A 12,179-nucleotide genomic window follows, 5' to 3' on the forward strand; every position below is an offset into this window, starting at 1 on the left:
GAAAATTATCTGGATTTTAAATTAGTTAAGTAATGTCTTATTTTCTACAAGAAGCAAGTACCTGACACTTGCCTAGTGGCAGCCACATCATATCTTTGTAGGATTTTTTTTTCTTGTTTCCTGTTTAACAAGTACTTCATTTAGCTGCATTTCGGTAGAAATCATTTTAAGCACCTTCAAGTACTCCTGAAATTCAAACTGCTGTATTAAGCTGCAACAGCTCAGTTTGGCATTGCAGAAATCTTTGTGTTTATAAAGGCTTACACAATTGGCACAGCAAATCTAATACACTCAATTTCTTCTTTTTCTTATAAGATGCTTCATTAGAATGGGGGAAAAGGTACATCAGGACTATATATACAGGAACAAAACCTCCTAAAGATCTAAATTCACCAAAGCATACATGCAGCTAGAGGTTCTTTTCTCCTTGGTTATTTTTGTGCCATCACTCTGGAAACAGCTGACTGGACACACCTTCTCACAAGTGTGCAGATGTGCCCTTGGGATGAGATCTATAAACTAATAGGTGCTATGGCAGGCTGATGGGTTTGACTCACAGGGGTGAGAAGTGAGAACTGAAACTGAGTGGTTTAGACATTTGTAGTGTGGTTGAAATACTTCATATATCTCTAGGTCATGTATAGCACCACGTACCATACAACAACAAGATTTTAAAAGTGACTTTGGTTATGGCTGGAGCACTGCCATGTGTTTCTGTATCATTTATAGTAAGCTGATTGCAAGAAGTGTTTATTACCTGGACAATCCCCAGAGAAGACCCCACATGTCTGGTGAGCAGTAGACCCATCCTGTAGTGGAGGGGTTCATGTAATGAACTAACACAGAGTATATGGTATGCAGAAACTGACACTATCAACCAAAATAACGATTTCCATTACTGATGCCTTGCACTAAGAGCAGTTCAAAACTACTATTTTGTTGAAAAAGACAGTTATCACAATTGTGCTTATTAATATAAATACAATATATAAAAATTCAGGTATCTATTTAAAAAGATCTCAAAGCAAACCCCATTCTGCCCTAGAAATACCCACCCTGAACCCTTAAAGCTCTGTTCCAAAATCCAAGGTTAGGTACCGAAACTTAAGCAGTTTTATTTTCAAGGTGCTGACTAAACTCAGGTCCCATCAACTGCAAAAGGATTTGTGGGTTCTCAGGGCTTCTGTAAATCTGGTCATTGATTAAGGTTTCTAGATATGATTTTAAGACTCTTACCAGAAGCAGTCAGCCTTGGAAATCCCAGATAAACAGCTTACAGAAGCAGAGTGATACACAGCACTGGGTGACGGTTGATTTGACTATGGACAGAAATGTACAGAACAGAGTGAATGTGGGAAAGATAAGAAATGTCTAAGCCCAAAGAATCATGTACATGTACAGAGGTATGTTAGAGCTTGCAGCAAAATACTTCTATGGCTTCAGCGCAAATAAACTTGGACTTAGTTCTGAACTAGCACATGCTCCTAGATACTGAATCATTCCTGGAACCAGAAAAAAAAAGGAAAATTTACTTGATACCAGGGTAGAACATGGAAAACTGCGTAGTTGCTGAAGCAAGTTTTTCAGAGAAGCTGTCTGTACTCAGGCTGTAATGCTCTTTAGGAAAAGATAGGGGAGGTAAAGGGCCTGAACAGGAGTTTAGAAAATATCTATAACGAATAGGATACAATAAATTACATTTCAATACATACTACAGAAGGCTCCATCTCTCAGATCAGGAAAACATCTCCCCTATATTGATACATACTTCCTTCTAGAAGACAAGGAAAACATCTTCCTAGCCTTCCTCAGTTCCACTAATAGGTCAGCCTTGCATATCTGTCAGTCTTCACAATCCCAGTGCACACGTCCACTTTCCAGAGGCCAGAGTACAGCAATAATAAATTCAGTGGGTTACACACCACCTCTGTGCTCTCAGCACAAACTTTCTGATTGTGCTTGTGGCTGTCATTAACCCACAGTGGCCATAAGCACTCTATTGCTTTTTATCAGTGACCTATAACAACTCTTCACAGCTTGTGCTGTAAGACTTTAACCTGCTACATGGGATAAAAGGCTTCCTCTGCATTCCTTCAGCAAGAGCCACCAGGATTTTAACACTGCCACATGCCTTAAGTATTCTATAAAATGTACAGAGGAGCAGGAATCCATTTCTACTCTACAATCTGCTGGTTTAGAGCCCTTGTGGATGTGATGGCCAGGTCATGCTTTGTGGGAACGTGCTGTAAACAGCTAAAGAAGAAGCTGCTGCCTTGGTCAGATGTTGCCAAGGGAAAGCAAAAACAATGGTCACACAGATTGTGCCCCAGACAAGTGTCCTTGACATAGGTGAGCAAAGTTTGGTTGTGAAACTCTGCATGGCAGCATTATAAGAAACTTCTTAATAGACCAAACTTCCCATGCAGCTCTTCAGTGCTTGGGAAGTTCAGCCACTTCTTGGTCTTCAGCAGTCCTGCTGCCATCTGTGGATGCTGGACAATTCCACATGGTCTGTTTGTGTTACTGTTTTCTAAGGGCCATTGGTCACAGAAAGAAACTTCACTGAACCGCCAGTGTTCAGAAAGTTGCTTATCTAGGCTGTCCCACTGCTATTTGACTAGAAATGAACAAAAGTAGGTAACATAAAGTGTACGGATTCTGCAAGTTGAACTGCTGCCCCTGCTCCTGGGCAACGAGATCTGAGTTCTCATCTTTGATGTCACCTGCAGTTAATGAATTTGCTGGCAAGACTGTCAGCACTCTGCAGCTATGGACTCTCATTAGTATGTAGTTCTAAAAATCTTTCAGAAAGGGTTTGGCAGAAAAATGAACTTCTGAGAAGAAAAGAAGAAAAGAAAGTAATTTAAGATTTTTTTAGATACTGAACCATCTTCATATTTGATTTTATACTATGGTAGTCCTGAAAACTTGTCCATAGTTAGATGGGCAGGTTTTTTAATTCTTTTGAGGCTTCATGATTTCTTGGATTGTGTTTCTTATAACTACCAGACTCATGGTTTAAACCCAAAGTACTAAATAAAGTACCATATCTAGACCTTAAAGCCTGTCCTTCCTCAAAAGTTGCTTTCTCCCAAAGTTATCTGCAAAATTATGAGGCCTATCTATTCAGTTCCACCCCAGCTGAGACATAGCAGGAGAGGCTGTCAGATAGACAGGCCTCTTGCCAAACCAAACAAAAATAAACTGGTATTCTGGTTCATTTTCTTTTGCTCTGCACCCCATGAAGCCTATGATTACCAAACTAAACAACAACATTTTGAAGTAAATAATTCTTCCTATTCCTACTCAAAAAAACAAGTGGGACAAAAAATCTGATGCTGAACAACATCTGCCAAGTATCTGGTGGAGAGTGGGAGTATTAATACTCTCAATTATGCAAAAGGTAGAGATACTGTGGAATTAATGATTTTTCAATTCCCCCAAGTTTGTGACAACACTTACACCTTGTATTTTTTCATTTTGTGTCCCAGAAAAGTATGAGCTCAATTCTGTGCACTCCGCTCGATTCATCTTAAATAATCTTTTGAATAGACAAATTCCTCTGAAGCGTTTTGTAATGTGACTATTAAAATAGAGAAATTTAACTATGTGGTGTAAGCGCACACCTTCTGCATCTAATATTTAGGCCAATGCAATTTGGTGCATTACACAACAAGATGTCACATTTCTTTAATGAGACACGGTAGCCAGAATGCTGAGAAAAATGGATATTTCCTTTGAATGGGTTCAGCAATCTGATTAAACTACAGGGCAAGCACCTAAACTAGTGCCTGCTCAACCTGACAGATGATTTAGCCAATAAATACTGAACCTGTAATTTCTTGTTTGTCTTTGGATTCTGAGAACCTTGTTTGAAGCTTTTTGAATGCTACTGCATTGCAGAACATACGTACTCAGCCTTGCAAAATATTGCTGATGGGATACTTCTGTCCTTCATTTGGAGTGGGCTCATCTCCAAGTCAGGGTCTACGTCACCATCTTTGGGATCCAGCGTCTCTCTGCCATTCAACATTTAGCAACTCTGGTAAAAGCCAAACAGAGGGCTGGGAACCAGTTTTCTCAAGGGAAAAAAAATGTCCTTTCATTGTTGGGCTTTCTCTGTGCCCGGGCATGTTACATTTAGCTATTAATCCTGACACAGACCTCATACTCAAAACATGTCTAAATAAAACCCTCATAATAAATCAGGATTTATTATTCTAATCTCATTTGGGTCATACAGTGGCGTAAAACAGCACAAATGTAGGGCCTTAACCCATAATCCTTAAGGCAGCCAAAGCTTCCATTGGCTTCACATAAAGTAATGCCTACACTCTGAGGGCAAGAGCTCACCACACAAACTAATCAGAGTTATGCAAATACCTTTTAAAGCAAGAAAAGTGTGGTTTCATACCTGACCAGAAGAAAATTTTCCAAAATATATAACTCAGTGAACAGAAGATTGAAAGAGACAAAGTCTGGAAACAGAAGCATCTGAACACAAATGCCTTTGTTTCAGTTTTGAACTTTGTCTCTATTGGGCTGGCTGAATGTTGATTTCAGGCTCTCCTGCAGACTTTTCCATTGTACAATATGCAATTGGACCAGTGTGAAGCATGGAGTTGTAGTTTGGATTCCAGACTGGTAAGAAAGTCCTGGACACTGAAATTTCTGTGTGTTGCATGTTCCTTAGGATTTAAAGCAAGATGCAGCAAACTGAGATCTAAGATTAAAAAGAATAAAAAATGATTTGTTGGTTTTCACTGTTTAAATCATTCTTTGCAACTTTCTGTTTCCTAGATGCCTCCATAATCCAGAATGACACTTTGAATCCTTGTTAGCTCAAGCAGAATATATCTTCTCCTTTGCTAGCCTTCTTTGCTTTGACTTTGTGTTTACCAGCTTCTTTTCACCCATCCCCAGCCCCCACTGGAAAAACCCATTAAAAGGGAACTAAAGCAGTTGGGCATTTCCCTTCAGTGGGGATTCCCTTAGATAGATGTCAGCTGTGTATGAGCTCACTGGAAAAAAGAGGTGGATTAGATGTGTACTGATAACAGAGGAAGGTGGGTTTGAGTGCTAAAGGTTACTTGGCCCAGTGTCTGGGCATTTCATACTACTGTGACACTTCCTAGCAGGGAACGTGTCTGCTCTTCATGAGAATCTTGACAGGGAAATAACAAAAGTCCATTTGAAAAGGGATTATTTTAGTCACATCCAGGAAAGTGAGTTAATTAATTTTCTTCCCTTGGCTTCTGATACATAGACAATATGAAGCCTCTGGTTCACAGCTAACAAAACTCTCCATGTTAGAAATCACCTGATTCAGCTCTGATTATCTGTTCATTCAAGCAGCTGAGGATTCAGCTGTGGAAGCAGAAGTCCAGAATCTTGCTTAAGCCTTCTCAGGTTAATGTCTCAAGAGGGTTTTTAACTCCAGTGTACTAAATCTATGCCAGTGAGTGCCAACATCCAGGCTAGCTCGGAGGAAGATCAGGGTTATGCTGGGAAGTGTGCTCACACACAGGCCTGAGCAGCTTGGTGTTCCTCAGTTTGAGAAACTGCATTGCCATAGATGAGCCCTGAATGTGGCCACTGCAGAAACTTGTCAGCTCCAGGGCTGTCCTTGGAGCCTTGATGAAGACAGTTTTGCTGGTGAGGGACTCCAGTCTAGCCTTTCTGGAATGTAAAAACAAGGGTGGAGAGGGACAGCCACTGTAGCTTGAAGCAAAGGATCTTGTCTGGGACTGCAAGGTGATATAACTGAGTAGAGGAACAGAACTCCCATGTGTCAAATTCACAGAGATGCATTCCTCCAAGATGGGCTTTCTGTGATCATTAGTGAAATGTGTGCTTAAAGCACATCTGGAAAGACCTGACATACATTTGTATTTCCTGGGCTAAAACCAAGTAGTTAAACAAACATTTCTAGCAAATTTGCACTGAACTTTTGACAAGTCAGATTGAGCCAACAGTGCCCTTCCTCGCTCCACACGTGGATCCTTTGGATCTCCTATCCCATGCTCACCCGAGCGTGTTCGTTCTGGGACTTTCCCGCCGCCAGGGGACTTGTCCAAGCTGTCAGTCCACACCTGAGGGCACAGCACTCCGGCTTCAATGGGAGGAACGGGACACAGCAGGCACTTTATCTGCCAGCAGGCTGCCGTCTGCTGACCCCCAGATCATGCTGCGTCCCCACCCGCTCCGAGGGGCCTCTGTCAGCGGAGAGGAGGTGAGGCCACTACGGAGGCCTCTCTCGCCTCAAGCCACCGTCCCTCTGTCCTTGTCTGCCAACAGGAAGGGACGGGGAGGACCGGCTCAGAGCCCCGCACTCCGGGAGCCGCCCCGTGTGGCCCGGGGACAGGGGCAGAGGCGGAAGGCAGGAGGGCAGCCCGGGCCCAGGCCAGGGCAGGGGACGCGGGGGCGGCGGGCGGGCCCTGCGCGGCGCTTCCCTCACGGGGACGGCTCAGCCCCGCGCCAGCGCTGCCCGCGGCGCCAGCGCGACCCCTCGTGGGACAGGAGAAACGGGGCGGCTCCAGCGGCGGCTTGCTGAGGGGCTGGGATTCCGCCTTTGTTGGGGTGGGGCTGGTTTTGTTTCGCGTTTTTGTTTTGTTTCTTTGGTATTTTTTCCTTTTTCTCTTTTCCTTTTTTCTCTTTTTCGTTTTCTTTTTCCTTCTGCTTCTCTTTCTCCTGTTCGCCTGAGATGGACATAGAGACTGCAGCTGCTTGCTTTCCCCCCTGCTCGGTGTGTGCTGAGGGCATCTGCTTTTCCGCAGTGCCAGCCTGTTTTCTCCGTGAGGCTCCCTTGGAGGAGAAGCAGAGGTTGCTGCACAGGTTCACGTCCCCCAGCCAGCTGCATTTAGCCAGGCAGCCAGGCTAAATGCCAGGCAGCTAAATTTCCTCTCCCGACCAGCAGCTTTTCCGTATTTGCCCCTGTTGCAAAGCAGTAACCAGCATTGTCCTGATTTATTCTGCAGGGTTTTATTTGTTTGTGAACTGTGCCTCAGCGACAGAAATCGATTGACCATTATCTCCTCCTCCTCCTTAACATCATTAAAATACTTTAATGTGAAAATAAATAGTACCAGGCTTAACAGAATGTTGGTTTTACTGGGGGAAAGGTGCTAAGGTTGTATTGAATGTCCATAAAAGGAACTGCATTTGTTTCAGACCCAGTAAAACAAAAGGTGATCTTTTCATGAGTGTAATAATCCTGCCAGCTGTTTATGTTTCTTTTATCGTGCAGAACATTAAGTGCATTAGACTTCAAATGGCCCAGCTGAAAAAATTGCCTTGGTGGGTGGAGGAGAGCAGAGAGTAAAAGTGTAAAAAAAAGAAAATAATGAAAAGAAAAAAAAAGAGAAACGAGAAAGTTTGAAGGAACAGAGCTGCAGATGTTTTTACAGGAACAACAATAAAGAAAAAATCTGCTTGGAGACATTGCGTAAGTGACATTTTGTAACCTTTGGGGGATTTTTGTAAAATTCTCACAAGCAAGTTGTTTGATCATACCATCATGTGATATCAAGAACTCTGTCCTTTTCATTTCTTTTCATAAAACCATGTCTATGGAAGTTTATTATATTAAATAAGCATCTTAGCCATTATTGTGGCTTAACCCCAGCAAGCAATAATCAGCATTATTATACTAAATCCAAAACACAGCACTGTATCAGCTAAGAATTATTACTCTATCCCAGTCAAACCCAATGCAATTAAAATGATAGTTTCTTAATAATAATATTTGACAATTAATTTATAATAAATCATACGTATAAAGGAAAAGCACATTATATAGCTATATTAATATTATCCTTAATATATTGCTAAATATAATTTAAATTATAATTAGGTAATAATTTATACTGTCTAAGCATTAAGTAACAAGATATTAACTATTTAAATATTAGGACATGATATAATTAAGGTTGTCACTGTGAGTTTTTTTGGACACCATTGCAAGTGCTTTGTCGTTTTACCTTTAGTGAAAGTTTTCCCTCCGTGATCCTTACTTAGGAGGACAAAACGGTAACGCAACAAATGTTTTAGGAGGAACCAGAGTTGTTAAAAAGTTATATGGTTGGTTGTAAGGTCTGACATGTATGTGAGCTGAGGTTTGGTAAAATGAGGGTTTGCATCAAATCATATCAGCTCTTTGCAAGTACAGGGTGAGGAGAACTAAGGAACTCTGCAGAGAGGAGAGGTTAGAAACTGTCCAGTGGTACATGCTGTGAAAGGAAAAGGAATAGAAAGATTTAGCAGCTGGGATGGAGGGCAGGGAGTAAGTATTTAGCCTGAACATACTTCTATCATCTCCAGCTGTGCTGACTATAGTTTATTTTGGAGTAAAATCCAGTATAGTACAATGGCAGATTTCCAATCCTTTTATAGAATGGACAACTTTGCAGTAAAATGACTTCAGTCATGTTTGCTATCAAAATGTTTTAAGAGGTGTGTTCCTGTGTGCAGCTGTATTAGCTTCATCTTAACTATGTCATTGCACAGAATATTTCATCAGAAACTGCTGGGATTTGGACTGTTTTTCACACTTTGTTGCCCCATATTTTTTTAAGAAGTAATGACTGTCTCAATCTCAGCTAAGGAAAGGTGGCACAGCCATGTGATTAATGAATAGAAAAAATACAGAATTTCAAACTACCTTAATGAAAGAAACTGACCAGCTGAATTTGAGTCTTATTAATTGGCATGAAATGTTTTCAGATTTGCATAACCTGATTTATAGGTTTAAATGCAATAGATGTAATAAAGAGGCCTCAGCCAACAGCATCGACGACAGCTAAAATCAAAAGTGGTTTTAAATAATTGGCAGTTCTTCTCTGGACTGCTTGTCCCAGCATATATCCTGCTAGGTACTGGGGGTTTTGAGAACCACAGGTATAAAATTGTAGCCCTTCAAGGTATATGGCACTTGGCCATTTATTGCACATTGCATGGATGGAAGGCAGGAAGGCAGGAAGGAAGGAAAGAAGCATTAATTCATTTTCCAGGACTGCATCTTCAAAGATAGGCTATGCAAACCTCTGTCTATCAGCAGGCACCTTTGGTAATAATTTGGTTACAGTCTTATCAAATCTGATCTGACTACCTACCTATTTTATCATGTTTATCAATAATTTTGAATTAGGGGAAGCAAAATAGGAATGTCAGAGAATGTTTGCTTTAAAAGAATAGTGTGATTTGGTAGTCAGAAGACAGTAGGTAGGATGCATGGTCAGTTTACCCCATAGAGCTCTATAAATGAGTAATACAAAAAAATTCACTCTTCCAAGTATTTTCAGAAGACAGACTAAATGTAATTTTTTTATTTGTTTACAGAACTATGTTTTAAAAAGTGATTTCTGTTTAAAAAAAAAGAAACATGAAGCTAGTTATTTTGCACCGTGTATCCTCTTTATGAAAGCCTTATAGCAGTATAACAAAAATTAATGCGATGTTAGAAGGAATGAGATATCTTTTGAGATATGTTTCTGTGATTTATTCTGCAAGACAGAGACCATGAAAAATTATCAGCCATTTTAAATTCACCAAAACCCACTGAGATTACTGAGGAAATATAAACATTTCTATCAAATTTTAAATTTGATAGAATTTTAGTTGGCTTTATATGCAAAGCAGTTGAAAATCCTGAACACTCAGTAGTAACAAATTTTATCCTTTCAGGGGGATATCACTGATAAAGACTTAGCAGACTGAGTGTGTTAGCTTTCATTATATATTCTTTGCTTTTATTAGTGTCCACCCCATTTTCAACATTTTTTACATTGAAGCAGTTTTATGAGGATTTTTTAAAAATTTGCCTTGCTAATACTAAATCAGTGCATTTTGAAACTCCTAGGAACCCATACACTGCCAAATTAGTAAGAGGCTTGAGCATTACCAGAATTGGAGTAAGTAACTTTACTAACAGTGGCACCACTTGTCTTTTTGGGCAGACACATAATGTTGATTTTATGCCCCCACTTAGGGACATATTTCTGTCTTAGAAAATAGGATTCCTTTCTTTGTTGAAGTCACTTTATATACTGCTCTCACTCACATTTCTGTGATATTCTGGCTGAAGATCTAATTGAATGAGAATTCTTACACGTGGTTAGGGCGTCCAGAAATTTGTGCTAAGAATTACTCTCGTCACTGCAGATGTATTCAGCATCCAGCTACTCACATGAACTTGGAGAGGGTATTTAAAATGCTGTCTATCCATTTAAATTCCATATAAATATCCAGATCTATGTAGTTACAGTAAGGAAATATTAATGACCTTTCCCAGTTTCAGTCTAGGTCATTTTGGTTATGAAATTGGTAAGAATAATCAGAATCAAATCAGAATCACTGCTACTCTGCATGAATGCACATATGCTAAAGAGAAAGAAAATATCCCTCCCACCCCCCCAAATAATTATGTCACCAGATTATGAACTGATTTGGGTAGACCATTTTTTTCAGCCTGGACCTTTATGGATTTCTTAGTGGACACCTCAATATAAGTAAAGAGTTTCTGTAACTATACAGAATAAAAGTTTTAAAATCACTAATGTATGGGTGATCTTCAAAGAAAAAGAAAAGTTAAAATATGTTGAATGTGCTTAATCAGTCACTACTTCTAAAGGACTTTTTGCAAGCTGCCATGCACACAGACACCAGGTCTTTGTCAGGTGCACTGGCTTAGGTTGTGTCTTTTTTTGTTTGTTTGTTTGATTGAATTTTACACATATCCAATGTCCAGAAATCTTGGAGGAAAATATATAGCAATAACTTATAATAATTTTAATAATTAAATTAATAAAATTGAAAGAGTTTAACTTTTAATTACACAGTCTGAAATAAGATTGGTAGTTTAACTGAAGTTCTAATTAAAATTAGTCTGTTTGGGGAATATATATTTTCACGTAACATTGTTTATGAGTCTTGTAATAACACTGAAATTAAGTGCATAAGCTTTAAAGTCCCTTTAAAGTCCCTGCCCTGGCTTTTACATCGTGTGTGTGTGGTGACTGGAGGAGCTGGGGGCCGCTTACAGAGGCCATGACCTGTTAATAATAGTTCCTCTAGGTGTAACGTGACAGCTCCGATCAGCCCCTTCCCCGCGGGTGTCTTCATGGCAGCGGCCAGCGGAGGGTGCTGCTGCTACTGGGCTGCGCCCGAGCTATGGAAATAAAAACCAAACCCGAGGGCAGCGTTGTGCTGGGAGCACCGTGTGCCAGCGTGGGCTCCTGTGGCTCCCTCCCAGGCCTGTGCGAGCTCCCACGGGCCGCAGCCTCGAAAATCTGTGAAATGATTAATATTTGATTGTGAGCGCCGTCTCCGACCGAAGGAGGTTGGGAGCGTAAGGGGAGCAGCTTCCTTTGAGAAGGAGCCCGAAGCAGAGTGCTCCAAGCAGCTGGGTGGTAGGAGCCTGTGGTTTGTCTCACTTTCAAAGTGTAAGACTTGACACGCTGGCAGACACAGCCACTGGACTCAGTCGTCATGGCAGGGGGTTCAGTTTGGCTGTTTCTATTTTGAAATATCTTTGTGGAGCTGCACAACAGAGGTTTACATCCTTTAGCATAGAGTCATAGAACATGCTGAGTTGAAAGCGACCATCAGGATCATCAAGTCCAGCTCCTGGCCCTGCACAGGAAATCCCAATAATCACATCATGTGCCTGGGAGCGTTCTTCAAATGCTTCTTGGACTCTGTCAGGCTGGTGCTGTGACCACTTCCTTGGGGAGCCTGTTCCAATGTCCAGCCACCCTCTGGGTGAAAAAGTTTTTCCTGATATGTAACCTAAACCTTCTTTGACTCAGCTTCATCCTGTTTCCTTGGGTGCTCTCACTGATCACCAGAGTGAAGAGATTGCCCCTCCGCTTTCCCTCGTGAGGATGTTGAAGCCCACAATGAGATTTCCACTCAGTCTTTTCCAAGTTTTGGCTGCACAGTGCATCCTTTGTGGTGAGCTTTTGCTTCCCCTGTGATACTGTAGATTCTTTGCTGTTCACAAGCAATCCTGATGCCAACTTTGAAAAGTCACCTTTTAGAGGCTGCAAAGTATAAAAGTGTCCCGTACTGTATCCCATTCATGTTGAATAGCATATGCTTGAATCTTTACTGGTTGGCTTCGTAGGTGAGAGACCTCTGCCAGGGAAAAAGCTGCTGGTGTCCTCAGCTTCTGCTTTGCTATA

The 12,179-nt window shown here is 41.0% G+C and overlaps 1 protein-coding gene across 1 annotated transcript in view; it reads left to right on the top strand.

Moving 5' to 3' along the window:
- The first annotated feature begins 6,070 nt into the window (after positions 1-6,070).
- Positions 6,071-12,179, top strand: part of NID1 (nidogen 1) — a 59,779-nt gene continuing 53,670 nt past the window's right edge. Inside the window, exons 1-2 of the mRNA XM_063390442.1 lie at positions 6,071-6,232; positions 7,247-7,444. The gene's annotated coding sequence lies outside the window, so the exon portion shown is untranslated. The remainder of the gene's footprint in view (positions 6,233-7,246; positions 7,445-12,179) is intronic.

Source organism: Prinia subflava, chromosome 2 (genome assembly GCF_021018805.1).
Source record: "Prinia subflava isolate CZ2003 ecotype Zambia chromosome 2, Cam_Psub_1.2, whole genome shotgun sequence".
Lineage (NCBI taxonomy): Eukaryota > Metazoa > Chordata > Aves > Passeriformes > Cisticolidae > Prinia > Prinia subflava.